The following is an 18,186-nucleotide window of genomic DNA, read 5'->3' on the forward strand; positions in this document are numbered from 1 at the left end:
TGGGTGGGTGGGTGGATGGATGGATGGATGGATGAGGAAAGGTGGATGGGTGGGTAGATGGGTGGATAGATGGATGGGTTAGGGAAGAGTGGATGAGTAGGTAGATGGGTAGAAGGATGGGTGGATGGATAGATGGGGAAGGGTGGATGGGCAGATAGATGGGTGGATAGATGGATGTGTTAGGGAAGAGTAGATGAGTGGGTAGATGGGTGGATGGGTAGATGAATGGATGGATGGATGGGTGGATGCAGACCAGTGGTTTAGGGGCTTTTCCTCACTGTAAGCTCCCATTCTTCCTCCTTTGAAACTATCTTAGCACAGATACCCTCTGGAGTATCAGATATCTATAAGCATGTCACCTCCTCTACTAGTGGGTTGCTCCCAGGAGGCAGGACCTTGTACTTCTCTCCCCCAAATAACCCTATATCCAACAGAGCTCAATAAATGCTTGCTGCATTGGGCCAGTCCTAATTCCTTCTACTGCCTTCCATTTCCTCCTTCCCACCCCCACATACTTCCTCCTACACAAAAGAACCCTGGTGGATTTTTCAGGCTTAAATAAAGACAAGACTAGGATGTACCTGCCAGTGGGGTGGGCAGGAGAGAGAGGCTGGTCTAACTTCAGCAGGGGGAGGTGCCAGGGGGACAATAGAAGCTTGGCCCTGTGAGGCAGCGGCTGGCTGTCACAGAAGACTATGCGGAGCAAGCCAGCCATATTCATTCATTCACCTATTCTTTCAAAAATGGAGAATCTACTATGTGCCAAGCCCTGGGCTCAGGGCTGGGGATCCTGCAGGAAGACGATAGACAAGTCATGACACATGGAAAAGGTGTTAGGAAAGTGGAACCATGGGAGGCACCAAGAGCCCAGAGCCAAGATCTTTGAGCTGCCTTGGGGCCATCCCTCCATCCAACCATCATCCATCCAACAAATGTTTATTTCTCTTTTTTTTTTTTTTTCTTTTGAGATAGAATCTTGCTCTGTGGCCCAGGCTGGGGTCAGGGAGGGCCTACACTTAAGTGGAGCCTGAGGAATGTAGAGGTGTGTCAAGCACACAGGGACAGTGGGGGGCCAGGTGGTGCTGTGAGGGGGCTCTGCTGGGACAGTGTCAGAGGACACAGGGGAGCCCAGCACACTCAGCTGAAGCCCAAGATGAAGAGGGACTGGGTGGGGGAGAGGGAGGCAGCAGGGGCAGCAGCTGTCACACCAAGTGGGCGTGCCCATGCACGGAGCTGGGCTTTACCTAAGGGCAGCGGAAGCTGGGGGAACCCACAAACCCCCTCCTCCTCCTCCTTCCTGTTCACAGCCTTTGGAGGAACCCTCAGCTCCTGGGACAAGATGGGATATACCTGCCATGCTCCCTACCTAACACTTGGCCTGGCCTCACATCCTCCCCCTGAACCTGGACAGGCCTCAGACATCTGCAGGGGAGACCCCTTCCTGTGGGGAGCGAGTCTGCACACAAAGGGAGGGTGGTCCAGGAAGATGGAGAACAGGAAGGGCTTTGTAGCCCCCTCATTAGCTCTTCACTCGTAAACTCTTCTGCCTCCCAAATTCGAGACCTTGGGGGTCAGTATCAACTACAGCTGAAGAGCTCAGGAGACTGCACTGGGTGGTCACGTTCACGGCCCAGCTGAGCCACTGATTCACATGTGACCTTGGGCAAATCCCTGAACCCCCCGATGTCCAAGTTTCCGCTCTGGGTTTCTTATCAGGATTGAAGAAACTAAGGTGGGTAAAGGGCCCAGCACAGCGGCCAGCACATAACACACTCCATCAGTATGAATCACAGTCATTGTTATGAGTCAGTGAATGAGCTCCCTGTCACCAAGAGTATGTAAGCAAAGGGCTGGGGACCTGCTCTCGGGAATGCTGGAGAGGGCATCACAGGCCTGGGTGCAAGGATGGATTCGATGACATCTCCGCTTTTCAATCTCAAAGGTCTCTCAGCTTCCTTCCTCCACCAACCCGCCCACGTGCAAACCCAGCCACACAGCTGAGTGCCGGCTGCAGAGGGCGGGCAAAATGTCAAGAAATTTTCCCCGAGAGATCAAAGAAGGGGTTTTTGTGGGTTTTTCGTTTTTCCTCTCTGGCTACCCGGAAGCACAAGGTCAATAAAACTCCAGTAAAATGCCCCACCCACCACACCAATATGGAGTACTCAGCCCCAACCAGCACTGGGCCTTGGAGAGGGGAAATGGGGAGAAGGGAGCCCCCTCTCCCTGAGTCACAGCTTTTAAGTGGAGGGAGCCTGGGACCTGAGATGTCATTTTTCTCTCCACCCACTCCCCATCAAGGCCCTGTCAGGCTGGGGTCAAAGCAGCCAGAGAGGATGAGAAGGAAGTGTCTTTCTCCTTGTGGCTGGGACTGTAGGTCCCATGAAAAGTCATAGAGCACTGTGGGCCACTCCATTCCAGAGGATAAAAACCACAGCAAGCGGGCCCTGGGAGAACTGAGTGGGAACCACCACCAAGCATCAGGCTAGCAAGGGAAGGCCTCATGGAGGAAGGGGTTCCAGAATTACAGCAGGTAGGGACTGTGGGGACGGCATCCCAGATGGGGACAGGCATGTCCAAAGGCCCAGAAACTAGGCCTGGCACAGTGGCTCACACCTGTAATCCCAGTAATTTGTGAGGCCGAGATGGGCAGACCACTGGAGGTCAAGAGTTGGAGACCAGCGTGGCCAACACGGTGAAACCCCATCTCTACTTAAAATACAAAAACTAGCTGGGTGTGGTGGCACATGCCTGTAATCCCAGCTACTTGGGAGGTTGAGGCAAGAGAATTGCTTGAACCTAGGAGGCAGAGGTTCCAGTGAGCCGCGATCACACCACTGCACTCCAGCCTGGGCAAGAGAGTGAGATTCTATCTCAAATAAATACGTAAATAAGTAAAAAGGCCCAGAGACTTGAAAGCATGCAGCAGTTCCTATAGAATGGCCAAGGGAGAAGAAGCTGGAAAGGTGAAAGCTGACCCCATTATAAGAATGAGAAGCCAGGCGCGATGGCTCAAGTCTGTAATCCCAGCACTTTGGGAGGCCAAGGCTGGCGGATCACCTGAGGTCAGGAGTTTGAGACCAGCCTGACAACATAGAGAAACCCTGTCTCTTCTAAAAATATAAAATTAGTCAGTCATGGTGGCACATGTCTGTAATTCCAGCTTCTCAAGAGGCTGAGGCAGGAGAATCACTTGAGGCAGAGGTTGCAGTGAGCCAAGATTGCACCACTGCACTCCAGCCTGGACTACAGAGAGAAACTCTATCTCAAAAGAGAGAGAGAGAGACAAATAAACGTTTGTTGGATGGATGATGCATGGATGGATGGATGGATGGATGGATGGATGGATGGATGGATGGATGGAAAAGTAGATGAGAAAATGGCCAGGAGAGGGGTGGGTGTATGGATGAGGAGGTGAATGGGAAGATAATTGGAGGGATATGGGAAAGGGATGGTGCTATGGACTGAATTGTGTCCCCTACAAAGTTCATATGTTAAATGTGTTGAAACCCTAACTCCCAGTGTGACTGTATTTGGAGATAGGACTTTTAGGAGATAATTAATGCTAAATGAGGTCATAAGGATGGGGCCCTAATCCAATGGGATTGGTGGCCTTATATGAAGAGGGGGAGAAAGAGAGAGAGAGAGATCTTCCCACCATGAGAAGACTGTCATCTGCAAGCCAAGAAGACAGCCCTCACCAGAAACCAAACCCTGCAAAAACCTTGATCTTGGACCTTCAAGCCTCCAGAACTGTAAGAAATAAATGTCTATTCTTTAGGTCACCCAGGCTACAGTATTTTGTTATGGCAGCCCCAGCAAACTAATACAGATGGGTGGATGGATAGGGGCTGGATGGGAAGAAAAATGGAAAGGGGATGGAAGGCGGTGGGTTAGTGAGTGGTTAAAAAGATGGGTGGGTGGGTAGGTACATGGATGGATGGGCAGGTGAGGGGGACAGGTACTTGGATGGGTGGGTGGATGGCTGACCAGTGAAGCACTGAAGAAACCAGGGGACCCACCTGATAGATCATTCAAAATCAACACTAAACCAAAAATAAAAGCAAGAAAGTCCAATAGCATCCAACCCACTGCTCTCGCCTGTACAATGACTACTTTGAATCACTGTTGAAAATACAAATCAAAATCAAATACAAAATCATCAAATTCTTTCTAAGAATGTTTCCCTCTGTCCTTTGGTGGCCTGAGCATGAGGCTGATCTGAATCTCGTGGGGGAGTTAAGAGGCCACAAGTCTGGGAACTGACTGACCCAGGTTCCCGCACAGCTCCAGTGGAATACCCCTGATGGCCGTAGCCTGTCACCACCCTCCAGACAGCACAGCTGGGAGGATTAGGTGATGGGTGGATGGGCCCCTCCACCTCTACTGTCGGAAGCCCTCCAGACGATGCCCGCCCACTTGCAATGGCCTGTTGTCCTCAAAGCAAGACAATGAACCAGACACACACAGACTCCCTCCCACCCTTGCTGGCACAGCTAAAGGCTGATGTCCTCGTGACAATCTCTGTTCCTGGAGGTCAGAGACCACGAGGGCATCGTTATGTCCTGCCCCGCCCATCTAAGACCACTGGTTGTGCCTCAGAGCTTTTGATCATAACCACAGGGGCAGAAACGCCTCACAACCCTATTCCAGCTGCTTATCTCCTCGGGCCTAAGCATTAGCTGCCAAATGGAAAGAACAACACTCGCCCAGCTCCAGAAGGATTTCCTGGTAATGGACTAGAAGTCAATCACGGTGCTGGGGGTGGGCAAGCATTCCAGAAAGGGAGCTCTAGTCCAGGAGCCTGGTCTCAGAGAAATCTACTGTCCAGGTTGTCCCAGGATAAATGAGTGTTCTGAGCTGGAGCAGATAAGAACTGCAAAGAGGCCAGGCATGGTGGCTCACGCCTGTAATCCCAACGCTTTGGGGGGCTGAGGCATGAGGACTGATTGAGCCCAGGAGTTCAAGAACAGCCTATGCAATTAGCGAGACCTTGTCTTTATTTTAAATTAATATAAAAAAAAAATCAGGCCAGGCACAGTGGCTTATGCCTGTAATCCCAACACTTTGGGAGGCTGAGGCGGGTGGATCACCTGAGGTCAGGAGTTTGAGACCAGCCTGGCCAATATGGTGAAACCCTGTCTCTGTTAAAAATACAAAATTAGCCAGGTGTGGTGGTGCATGCCTGTAATCCCAGCTACTTGGGAGCCTGAGTCAGGAGAATCGCTTGAACCTGGGAGGCGGAGGTTGCAGTGAACCGAGATTGCGCCGTTGCACTCCAGCCTGAGCAACAAAAGCAAAACTCCGAAAGAAAGAAAGGAAAGAAAGGGAAAAGAAAGAAAAGAAGGAAGGAAGGAAGGAAAGAAGGAAGGAAGGAGAGAGAGAAGAAGGAAAAGGAAAGAAAGAACTGCAAAGGGCTTCCAGGCCCCAGAAATGAAGGGTGGTCAGAGGATGTCGACAGCCCAAGCTTTGAGGTCTCTGAGCTCTGGGCCCCAGCCCTGATCATTCCACCATTTCCCAACTGTGTTACCCTGGTCATCAAGGAAAGTGGCTGGAACTTAACCTTGCCAAGCCCCAGTAGCCTCATTTACAAAACGAGTGTAATAAAGGATCATTGCAAGCACTTAATGAGATGATGCAGTTCATATAAAGGTCTTGGACTCATGGATAGTAAGTGTCCAATAAAGGGCAGCTCTAAGTTAAAAATAAAAACTCACGGAGATGGACTTTCTTGTGGCAGCAACAAACACAGTCTCAATTCTACAGCCCTAACCTCTGACAGAGTCTCTGGACTCTGCAATGCCAGGAATGACCTGCAGAAAACTGTAGCCAATTATGACAATGACGGTTGGCTCCAATTTCCCCACTCATCAATCCCCCAAGAGGGTCATCAATTGAGGACAAATTTCCCCCCTTCTCCCCACCCCCAGCGCCCCCACTCACCCGTGGGGCAGCGGTAACAGCACCTCCTGACAGCCTTGTCATAGTAGTGGCCGGGGTTTCCACGACAGGTGTCCTCGAAGGGTCGATCCTAGTAGGTCAGAAAAGCTGGTGAGGCCAGGTGGATCCCAGATATCCATACTCCCTCTGTCCCCACCAGTCCCAGGAGGCCTGAGACGGAGTTTTGTATTATCGGAGAGAAATCAGGACAAGAACTCCTGATTCCACAAACCCACACCGCTCTTGGCCTTACCCCCTGCTACTCCAGCTCAGGCCAGAAACTTTAGCATCTCCCTTGACTCTCTCCTCTCAAACAACCCATCAACAAATTCTCCTGGCCCTTTTCATACCACAATCATCACCACCTTCACCTGGGGCCAGTCACCATCCCCTCGCCCTGGGATTAACATAGTTGCTTCCTACCTTGTCTCTGGGATGGACCCAACAATACACATTTCTGGTAAACTTATTTGTTGAAGTCTAACACACCCGTACAAAAAAGTGCACAGATCTCAAGTTACAGCCAACTGCATTTTTACAAGATGAATGCACCGGGCAATCAGCACCCAACTCATCAAACAGGATCTTGCCAGCCCCAGCTCCTCCCTCATCCCCCCTCCCACACACTTCTCCCAAAAGGCTGATTTCTATCCCTCTATTAGCGTTGACTGCTTTTGGATTTTACATAAAGTAGAATTACACAGTCCATTCCCCTGCAACCAGCCTCTTTCATTCAGCATTATATTGTGAGAATCATTCGCATTGTTGCAAATAACAGTTGCTCATTTCTGTCCATTGCTTTGCAGTATAGCATTGCACAAATATGCACAATTTACTTGTCTAGTCTACTGTCTTTTTTTTTTTTTACTTTGTTGAGACAGAGTCTTGCCCTGTTGACCAGGTTGGAGTGCAGTGGCATGATCTCAACTCACTGCAACCTCCACCTCCTGGGCTAAAGTGATTCTTGTGCCTCAGCCTCCCAAGTAACTGACACTACAGGTGTGTACCACCACGCCCAATTAGTTTTTGTATTTTTAGCAGAGAAAGAGTTTCACCATGTTGATCAGGCTGGTCTTGAACTCCTGACCTCAAATGATCCACCTGCCTTGGCCTCCCAAAGTGCTGGGATTACAGGGTATGAGCCACCACTCTGGGCCTGCTCTCAATAGACATTCCACTTTTTGGTTGTTATGATAGTGCTGCTGGGAACATTCCTGTACACACGTTTTAGTGACCAAATGTACATGCTTCTGTTGGCTATATACCTAGGAGTGGAATTCCTGGAGCATAAGGCATGCTCAGTTCTGACAGATTCTCCATCCAGGCTTCTAAAGCAGTCGTACTAGCAGGTACTTGCCTGCAGTGTCTGAGGATTCCAATTGTTCCACTTCCTTGTCAGCACGTGGTGGTGTCAGTTTTTAAAACTTTAGCCATCTTGTTGGATCTGTAGCGATACCTCATTGTGGTTTTTATTTGCATTTCTCTGATAAGTAATGTTGTTGGGCACCTTTTCCCATGTTTATTAACCATTTAGGCATTCTTTTTTGTAAGATGCCTATTCAGGTCTTGTGGCCATTTTTTTTAATCCGGTTGTCTGGCTTTTCTTATTGATGTGTGAGAGTTCTTTACATATTCTAGATACATGGCTTTTGTTGATTATATGTACTGCAAGTATTTTCTTGCATCCTCTGGCTTGCCTTTTCACTTTCTTTATGGAGGCTTTTGATGAACAGACATTCTTAGCTTTAATACATTACATACACTAATCTTTTCTTTTATGGTTAATGCCTTTTTTGTCCTGTTTAAGAAATATTTGCCCACTCAGTGTCACTTAGATATTCTCCTACATTAACTTCTAGATGAGACTGTTTAATTGTTCATATTCAAGTTTCATTCTTGTGCATGGTGTGAAGTAGGGGTCAGAGAGGCTCACTCTTTTCAGGAAGGTGTGGTTTTTGTTTTGTGGGTTTTTGTGGGGGTTTTTTTGTTGTTGTTTTTTTTTTTTTTTTTGAGACAGGGTCTTACTCTGGTGCCCAGGCTAGAGTGCAATGGTGCAATCATGGCTCACTGCAGCCTCAGCCTCCCAGGCTGAAGTAGTCTTCTCACTTCAGCCTCCTGAGTAGCTGAAAACACAGGCATGCACCCCCACACCCAACTGATGTTTTATTTTTTTGTAGAGACTAGGTCTTGCAATGTTGCCGAAGTTGGTCTCAAACTCCTGAGCTCAAGTAATCCTCCTGCCTCAGCCTCCCACAGTGCTGGGATTACAGGCGTGAGCCACCTCGCCCAGCCTCAAGAAGATGTGTTTTTCACAAGCCCCCCATGTGTTTCAAGGGTTCTTTGAAAGTGAAGCCCCATCATAAGAAAGGGTTCAAGAGAGGAAATTCTCTGTTGAGATCCCAGGGAAGGAGTTTCGTCTTTCCAGATGGAATGACAGGTCATCCAGAATGTGAAACTTCTGGGGTGGAAAGAAAGGGAGAGGAAGGGAAGCAGGAAATGAGGCAGGAGGCAGGGAGGGAGCCTTGTCGCATTTCCACGTCTTCAGCATCCAAGATGGTGCCTGGCAGAAAGGAGGTGGCCCCTGGTGCCATGTGGGGCTTTCTTGGTTTGGGGAAGGGAAGCAGAAGCCACTTTCCCCCAGGAGAGAGGCCTGGCTGGCCTGAGGGGCTGCCTGACCCTTCTCTCCACTCAAGGGAACAGTGAAGTTTCCGGCATGTTCAGGAAGCAGCAGAGAGCAGCAGCATGGCTGGAAGGTGGATAAATGGGGTGCTGGTTACACCATTCTTTTTTTTTTTTTTTTTTGCATGTCTGAAACATGTCGCCATATTAATTTGAAATAATACATGAACCTGATATTTGCCCAATAGTCACGTGGCGTTTGGGTGGTCTCCCTTCTCATTTAATCCAGAGCCCGGGGCCTTGAGGACACCCTCCTCCCTCCAGCATTAGAGGAGACTGTCCACTCTTAAGTCACCCCGAGGGCTCCTGGGAGCCTCTCCAGGGGGCAGGAAACTGCCAGGACACCCGAAGTGCTCCTAACCCACAGCATCTCACTGAGTGAGTTCAGTAGCCTGTGCCTGGGGCTGGCTGGAGGTGTGAGGGCTCACCTGCAAGGCCTGCTGAGTGTGGGAACATTCTGGGTCCTTGTCCTGGGTCTCCCCTCCCGGCCTGTCTGCTAATCTCACTGACAGCTACGGAGTCTACAGGGACCATGGCCCCAGGCCCTGCTCACTCTGCTGGGGCCTAGAACACACCCGGGGGGCTCTGGCCGCTTATGTCTCCCTCCTGCCATCACACCTGGGTCCATGGAGGGGTAGGGGGTGCAGAGAATGGGGAGCCCATGGTATTGCACATTACCCCCCCCGAGTCTGGCCTTGGGTGTCTGCTTTCACACAACTCCTCCTTTTCACACCCCTAGCTCTTTGGGGCCAGATCACTATCCCATGTTACAGATCAGGAAGCTGCAGCCCAGAGAGGTGTAGCCACCTGCCCAAGGTCACACAGCAACTAAGTGCAGAAAGGTTTGAGCTTCACTGTGTACCCAATTCTCTCCCATCTCTAGGCCACAGGCTACCCATCTTTAAAATGAAAAAAATCCCAGGGCTGGGCGCTGTGGCTCATGCCTGTAATCCCAGCACTTTAGAAAGATGAGACGGGAGAGTCACCTGAGGCCAGGAGTTCGAGACCAGGCTGGCCAACATGGCGAAACCCCGTCTCTACTGAAAATACAAAAAAAATTAGCCCGGCGTGGTGGTGGGTGCCTGTAATCCCAGCTACTCAGGAGGTTGAGGCATGAGAATTGCTTGAATCTGGGAGGCGGAGGCTGCAGTGAGCCGAGATCGCACCATTGCACTCCAGCCTGGGCAACAAGGGTGAAACTCCGTCTCAAAAAAATAAATAAAAATAGGTATTAAAAGCCCAAATATCCTCGAAAGACCGCTCCCAGGAGAAACAAGCTTGACCACCCTGCTATCAGGTTCCCGCTAACCACCAAGTCTGCCATGAAGAAGACAGAAGACAACGACACACTTGTATACACTGTGGATGTTAAAGCCGACAAGTACCAGATCAAATAGGCTGTGAAGAAGCTCTGTGACATGGATGTGGCCAAGGTCAGCACCCTGATTCGGCCGGATGGAGAGAAGAAGGCATATGTTCCACTGGCTCCTGATTACAGTGCTTTGGATGTTGCCAACAAAACTGGGATCATCTTGGCTGGGTGCGGTGGCTCATGCCTGTAATCCCAGCACTTTGGGAGGCTGAAGCCAGCGGATCACCTGAAGTCAGGAGTTTGAGACCAGCCTGGCCAACGTAGCGAAACCCTATCTCTACTAAAAATACAAAAATTAGCCAGGAATGGTGGTGCACGCCTATAATCCCAACTACTCAGGAGGCTGAGGTGGGAGAATCCCTTGAACCCAGGAGGCGGAGGTTGCAGTGAGCCGAGATTGTGCCATTGCACTCCAGCGAAAGCAACAGAGTGAGACCCTGCCTCAAAAAAAAAAAGAAAATTAAAAAATTAAGAAGTGATAATAATATGTGTATACATAAAGAGAGTGAGAACACAGATGTACAAAGCCATATATGTAAATAGCATCTCAAGGACACATATATGTAAATAGCGTCTCAAGGACACTGGAAGGTGGCGGCTTATTTTCAACAATAATTCTCAGTAAATCCATAGTTTGCCACCGGAGGGCAGTCTTCTTGCTGTGCGGAGGGGTCATGGGATCTCAGCTGGGATGTCCAGCCTGTGCCTCTCAAAACCCCTTGAAAGGAGGAGCAGAGGACTTGGGGCCCCATTTTCCATGTGGGGCTGAGCGAGGAAGGGGCACCCCCTTCCCCTCACACAGGCCCTTCACCTGTCCCAGCTCCTGGTGGAGAAGGAGGCAAGGGCCTGGGCGTCTGCCGCTGCCCAGAGAAGTCTGGCCCTGTGAATTTCCAGGCCCACCCTGCCTGGCTCATCAGCTCCAGCTGCCGTGAGGAAGAGGGAGGGAAGAGGGAGAGGGGAGCTAGGATGTGCCCCTGCCTGCGAGGGAAGGAGGGATCAGAAAGCGAAGAGTGGGAGGGGGAAGCCCAAGGACTGGAGGGGGGGCTTTTGGGTGGAGTTCCCCGCAGGTTCAAGGCAAAGTGAGGTGTCCACAAGGTAATGAGCTGTGCAGCCGGAGGCCCTCGGCCCCACCTTAGTGGCAACAAGATAAAGAGAGGGTGGCCTAAAACCTTACCATTTCTAGGCTGGTCTATTTTCAGGTTGGTTTGGTTTTCCCTACAAGACCAGTTACAGTTCACTTTCCAAAAGCCCCGCCTGGTCTCAGCCGGACCATACCTGTGGGAGACAAGTCTACGAGTTGTGGGGTGGGCGGGGAGTCAGATCAAATGCAAAATCCCCGAAGGGGCCAGAGCTGAGCAGGGCCAGTGAGGTAAGTACCCCTCCCCTCCCTGTCTCCCGGGGATCTCCACTGCTGTGTGCTCCATTATTCAAGGTGAGGCCCCTGGCCAGCAGCGGGGGGCACCACCTGGGAACTTTGTCAAAATGCAGAACCCCAGACCTCCCTAATTGGAATCTGCATTTTAACAAGAGCCCCAGGGAGTTTGAGATGCGCTGGCCTAGCAGAAGCTGAGCAGAAAGAAGTGCAAATGCTGGACGGTTTGCTTTCCATAGCAAAAGTAATTCTAATAGCCAATCACTGCCAACCCATTTTACAGATGGGGAGACTGAGACATAAGGATGAGAAATCTGCCCAAAGTCACACAGCTGGTCAGTGTTAGAGCCAGTATTTGGCACGTGCTCTGATCTGCCAGCTTCTGCTGCCTGGGGTGGGGGGTGTGCTGTAGTCCAGAATTACAGCAGGTAGGGACTGTGGGGAGGGCATCCCAGATGGGGACAGGCATGTCCAAAGGCCGAGAAACTAGGCCCGGCACAGAGGCTCTGAGATCCCTGCTCCCCACTCCCCATGAGACTGAGGTGGTTTGTTTGTTTGTTTGTTTTAAGACAGAGTACTCGCTGTCTCTGTTGCCCAGGCTGGAGTGCAGTGGCGTGATCTTGGCTCACTGCAACCTCCACCTCCCACGTTCAAGCAATTCTCCTGCCTCAGCCTCCCAAGTAGCTGGGACTACAGGTGCTTGGCATCACACCTGGCTAATTTTTGTATTTTTAGTAGAGGGGGGGTTTCACCATGTTGGCCAGGCTGGTCTCGAACTCCTGACCTCAACTGAGCCACCCACCTCAGCCTCCCAAAGTGTTGGGATTACAGGAGTGAGTCACCATGCCTGGCCGAGACTGACTGCTTTTTGAAATGCTTGCTTCTCCCTGGCCCCCAACCTATCACTAGTTCTGTTTAACCTGCAGTTTTACCCCCACATCTACCAGCTCTTCCTCACCTTCCCGCCATCTGGACTTGACAGTGGCCACCTGAGGGTCTGCTCTCGTCTACCCCATCCACCGCACCCAGCTCCCAGTGCAGACACTAGACTGATCTTTTGAAAACACGATCTACTGTCTTCCCCTCCATCCTATTGAAGACCCTCAGATGGCTTCCAACCCAGCTAAGAATAAAGCCCAAAGTCCTGTGTTTGCATCTATAGCTCATATACTAAAATTGGAGCAATACAGAAATTAGCATGGCCCCTGCATAAGGATGATACGGAAATTCATGAAACAGTTCATATAAAAAAAAAAAAAAGAAAAAAAACCCAAAGTCTTAACAGTGGCCCAAGAGGCCCTGCCCTCCTTGCCTGCCTGTGAAGTCCCTGGTACTCTCTCCTACCAGCCTCTTTTTGCCACTGGCACCCCACGGGCACCCCACTCTCTGCGGCAGCCTGTGCACGCTGTTCCTCTGCCTGCACCAGTCCCTAAATCCAGCGTACCCCCATTCATCCTTGGGACCTCACTCATGAGTGCCACTTCCTCTGGGAAGCCCTCTCTGATCACCCCCATCCAGGTCATGTGCTGTGTCCCTACCGGAAGCTCTAGGGGACTGTTGGTTTCCCTGCTCACTAAGGTTGTTGGCAGAATTCAGTTCCTTGTGGTTGTAGGACTGAGGTCTTGTTTCTTTTCTGACAGCCAACTAAGGGCTGTTCCCTGCTTCTAGGGACTGTGGCATCCTTTGGCTCATGGCCCCCTTACTCCATCTGCAAAACCAGCAATAGTGAGCTGAGTCCTTCTCACATCACATTTCTCTCTTTGCCTCTATCATCTTTCTCTAACACAGCCAGGAAGGGTTATCTGCTTTTAAGGACTCATGTGATTAGATTGGGCCCACCCTGATAATCCAGGATAATCTTCCTATCTCAAGATCCATACTCTCGGGATTAGAATGTGTGAACATTTGGCTGGGCGCAGTGGCTCTCACTTAAAATCCCGGCTCTTTGAGAGGCTGAGGCAGGAGGATCACTTGAGCTCAGGAGTTTGAGACCAGCCTGGGCAACACAGCGAAGGAGAAAACCCATCTCTACAAAAGATACAAAAATTAGCCGGGCATCGTGGAATGCACCGGTAGTCCCGGGAGGCTGAGATGGGAGAATCTCTTGAGCTGTGGTTGGGCCACTGCATTCCAGCCTGGGTGACAGGGTGAGACCCTCTCCTAAATTAACAAAGTAGAACGTATGGACATTTTAGAGGACTATGAGTCTACCGCCACACCCCCACTCCTAAGCAACCACTAGACTATCTTACCACATGCCGAACTCGGTCACCTCGTAACTGTGGGACCCTGAACCCCTCTCTCCACACTGAGTGCTCACTTGAGCTCCAGACCAACAGACTACCTGAAACTAAAGTCATCCTCCTCCTCCTCTTTAAACACACCCACAGGTACACAGGGTCCATCTCCGGCCACAGGCAGCACCTGTCACAGTTGTCCCACCTGCAAGCAGGTGCCGAGTTGAGCTTCCCCCAGTTCCTGCACAGCTGAGGAAGAGTGTGTGGGGCCCCATGCTGCCTGGCCCCAGGGTTGGAGGTAAAACCCAAAGACAGTGGACACAGAAACAGCATAGAGGGTGGAGCCTGGAGTTCCTGGCTAGAAGGAACTCAGGGACAGGCAAGTACCTTGAAATAATGTTTGTGTAAGAGTTGAAGAAACAAGGAAAAAACATGAAAAGTGGCTTACCAGTCAAAGACAGGTTTATTTTGGAAAATAAAACTGAGAGGGGCTTCTGGCCAATTTCGGTCAGCAGCATTTTCTCTTACAGACTAAGGGTATTTAAGGGTTCTGGGAGGGCACTTATCGCAGGCTAGGAATGTTTGTGTATGGAGGAGAGTTTTACTGCATGCTGGGAATGTCTGTGGTCAGAGGGAAGGTTATCTCGGGGCTGGCATGTCTGGTCGGACAGGGGTGTTTATCTTAGTGTTGGAATGTTTTTCGTTGGAGGTGTCATTTGTGGTTTATGGTCATGCTGACATTAGCCATTAGGCTGATGTTTTGGGGTTGGATTTAGGCGGTTTCTAATCAAGGAGAACTTAAAATGGCGATGCTTGTCCAAGATGGTGACACTCCTGCTCTGTCAGTTAGCAAGAATCATACCATCCTCACTGGGTGCCTATTGTCATGTGGGATGGAAGGAGGACATGAGAGGGGGTCTGTGGTCAGCAGAATAGCACCCCCTAAAGATAACCACTTCCTAATCCCCAGGACCTAGGGTGACATATTCATATATGTGCTCATATACGTCACCCTACATGGCAACGGGGAATCGGGGTGGTAGATGGCGTTGAGGTTGTGAACCCGCTGACTTTGAGATGGGAGATTCCCCCTGGATTATCCAGGTGAGCCAATGCAATTTAAGGGAACTAAAAAATGCAAGAGGGAGGCAAAAGAGAGAGTCAGGGAGTCAGAAAAAGAGATGAGCACAGAAGCTCTTCACTGTCACTTCCCAAATAAGTGTCATCAAATGCTGGGGCTACAGGATAGTAACAGATGACAGGCAAAAGAACAAGGCCAGGCGCGGCGGTTCACACCGCTAATCCCAGCACTTTCGGAGGCCAAGGTGAGAGGACTGCTTGAGCCCAGGAGTTCAAGACCAGCCTGAACAACATAGCAAGACCCTGTCTTTATTTTAAAAAAAAAAAAATTGTTTTTTTAGACGGAGTCTCACTCTGTCACTCAGGCTGAACTGTAGTGGTGCAATCTCGGCTCACAGTAACCTCTGCCTCCCAGGTTCAAGCAATTCTCCTGCCTCAGCCTCCTAAGTAGCTGGGATTACAGGCATGTGCCGCCACACCTGGCTAAGTTTTGTATTTTTAGTAGACATGGGGTTTCAGCATGTCTCAAACCCATAACCTCAAGTGATCCACCTGCCTTGGCCTCCCAAAGTGCTGGGATTACAGGCATGAGCCACTGTGCCCGGCCCAAAAATTAAAAAAATTTAATTAGCTGGGCGTGGTGGCACGTGCCTGTAGTCCCAGCTACTCAAGGAACTAAGGTGGCAGGATTGTTTGAGTCCAGGAATTTGAGGTTACAGTGAACTACGATTGCAACACTGCACTCCAGCCTGGGTGACAGAGTGAGACCCTGTCTCACAAATAAATAAACAAACAAACAAAATCACTGGAGTCCATTTGAGAGATATCCATTTTAGATCACGGGGCCTCTCAGAGCCTTTGATGTGCTTTCTTACTCTCTGATTCTCCAAGGAAGGTTATGGGGGCTAGTCAGAAAAATCTGCAATGTTTCTCAAACTTCGTTGGCCATAGAACCTTTTTTTCTCAGAACTGCCATTGCCAGAAAGTGACTGGGAAATGTTGCCTTTGGCACTAGGGAAGCATTAAAGGGTTTCAGGACCATTCATGTGGTGGGGAGGTGGACAGGATGGAGGAGAGCGAGTCCATTTTACCAAGATCACATCTTGAGTCCGAATTTAGCAAACTGCTTGATCCTCCCTTCCCACCGAGAAATCCCTCCTGCCCCACAGAAATCCCATGCCAGCTCCATGAGCCAATTGTTCAGACTGCAGAGATCCTGAAGGTTCCAGGGCCGAAGCAATTGTTAGAGCTGCATCCTTAGCTACACCTCAGACGGGGTAAAACCCACCCAGCCCTGAAGTACTTTCCCAGGCAGCAATAGCCACCACGGGACGATGGCAGCTACAAACAAAAATGTAGTGGGCCAGGCGCGATGGCCCCCACCTGAAGTCACAGCCCTTTGGGAGGCCGAGGCAGGCAGATTATTTGAGGTGAGGCGTTTGAGACCAGCTTGGCCACCATGGTGAAACCCCATCTCTAGTGAAAATACATGAAAATTAACCAGGCGTGGTGGTGAGTGCCTGTAGTCCCAGTTACTCGGGAGCCTGAGGCAGGAGAATCGCTTGAACCCGGGAGGTGGGGGTTGCACTGAGCCACGATCTCACCACTGCACTCCAGCCTGGGTGACAGAGCGAGACTCTGTCAAAAAAAAAAGAAAAAGGAAAGGAAAAGGAAAAGGAAAGGAAAGAAAAGGAAAGGAAAGGAAGAAAGGAAGAAAGGAAAGAGACAAAGAAGAGAGGGAAGGGAGGGAGGGAGGAAAATGTAGTGGACGTGAAGAAAAAGGAAACGGGGCCCAGCTCCCTGGGAATATTCAACTTTCTGATCCTCTTGGAGGTGCCTTGGGTTCCTGTGCCAGCCTCAGGCCACTTGCTCAGAAGGGGCTTGTGTATTTACTTTTTGTTTGTTTGTTTGTTTTTAAGACAGGGCCTCACGGTCACCCAGGCTGGAGTGCAGTCTGCGATCATGAACACAGCTCACTACAGCCTTGACCTCCGGGGCTCAAGTGATCCTCTCACCTCAGCCTCCTGAGGTGCTGGGACCACAGGTGCGTACCACCATGCCCAGCTCATTGTTTGTTGCCCAGGCTGTTCTCAAACTCCTGGGCTCATAAGATCCTCCTGCCTCGGCCTCCCAAAGTGCTGGGAATACAGGTGTGAGCCTTTGCGTCCAGCCTGGTGTGTTTCCTTGCCCACCTTCCTCTCCTAGACTGTGTGTGGGGAAGGGGCGGGGCACATGCCCCCCAGACCGTTTGGAGAGAGAGAACTCTTGGCCTGGCCGCTGCATCCTGGCCTCCCTCACCTGACTCAAGAGCGCGAAGGGTGTCTGCCCTGGCTGGGAAGGTGAAGGTGGGGTTTAGGAGTTTCCTGGTCTCGGCAGGTTGGAACAATTTCAGGAGACTGTGCGGAGGCCACACTACCTGTGCACTCCCTGAGACCAGGAACCATACCTGGCAGGCAGCAGGCCATCAAGAAAGTTAATTGCTGAAATGAAGCTGTGGGTGACGCCTCCAGGAGTTCTCAGCTCCCTGGAGGACCCAAGAACCCAAGGGGAGCCTGCTGGGTGGGGCTTCCAAAGCAGGCCCCAGCCTTGCCCCAACCATGGGCGCTGATGTGCTGTTTGACCTCTGACCCCTTCTGCTGCCTCCAGAGCCCTGGGCAAAGCTGGCGAGGACAATGGCACCATCTGTGGTGCAGAGCCTCGTCACTGCAAACTCTGGAGGCTCCATCCCCCACTGACCCAGGTGGAAGTGAAGATGGGCTCCTCTGGACTCCCACAGGCCCCAGACAGTCCCCGTCACAGCACTGGCCACCCTCTCCTCTGTCTTCCCCTTCCCACACTGCCACCCATCGAGGGCAAGGACTGGAACTGGTTCATCTCCAAGGCTGTATCCACAATGCCCAGCATACAACAGGCACCTAATAAGGCTCACCTTTATTTACATAGCACTTACTGTGTCCAGGAGCTGCTTCAGCCCTTGGCACATATTAACTCCTGTCATCCTTACACCAGCCCTACAATACAAGGTAGCTACTGTTATTAGCCCATTTTATAGATGGGGAAACCGAGGCACACAGAGGTAACTTAACTTGCTCAAGGTCACCAGCTAGTGTCAGAAGTAAGGGATTACCCTGACAGGCTGACAAAAAAGTTCATACCTTTAACCAAATACCCTACTCTCAAAGGTGGCTCATGCTTCTAATCCCAGCACTCTGGGAGGCCGAAACGGGTGGATTACTTGAGGTCAGGAGTTCGAAACCATCTTGGCCAACATGGTGAAACCCCATCTCTAGTAAAAATACAAAAATTAGCTGGCATGGTGGCGAGTGCTTGTAATCCCAGCACTTTGGGAGGCCAAGGCGGATGGATCACTTGAGGCCAGGAGTTCGAAGCCAGCCTGGCTAACATGGTGAAACCCGTCTGTACTAAAAATACAAAAATTAGCCGGGTGTGGTGGTGGGTGCCTGTAGTTCCAGCTACTAGGGAGGCTGAGGCAGGAGAATCACTTGAAC

General features: G+C 50.7%; 1 protein-coding gene across 1 annotated transcript in view; it reads right to left on the bottom strand.

Annotated features, from left to right (window-relative positions):
* TNFRSF8 (tumor necrosis factor receptor superfamily, member 8) overlaps window positions 1–18,186 on the bottom strand; it is an 82,726-nt gene that overhangs the window by 53,206 nt on the left and 11,334 nt on the right. Inside the window, exon 2 of the mRNA XM_011996569.1 lies at window positions 5,941–6,028. The gene's annotated coding sequence lies outside the window, so the exon portion shown is untranslated. The remainder of the gene's footprint in view (window positions 1–5,940; window positions 6,029–18,186) is intronic.

This window comes from Mandrillus leucophaeus, unplaced genomic scaffold, assembly GCF_000951045.1.
Source record: "Mandrillus leucophaeus isolate KB7577 unplaced genomic scaffold, Mleu.le_1.0 Scaffold52, whole genome shotgun sequence".
Taxonomy (NCBI): domain Eukaryota; kingdom Metazoa; phylum Chordata; class Mammalia; order Primates; family Cercopithecidae; genus Mandrillus; species Mandrillus leucophaeus.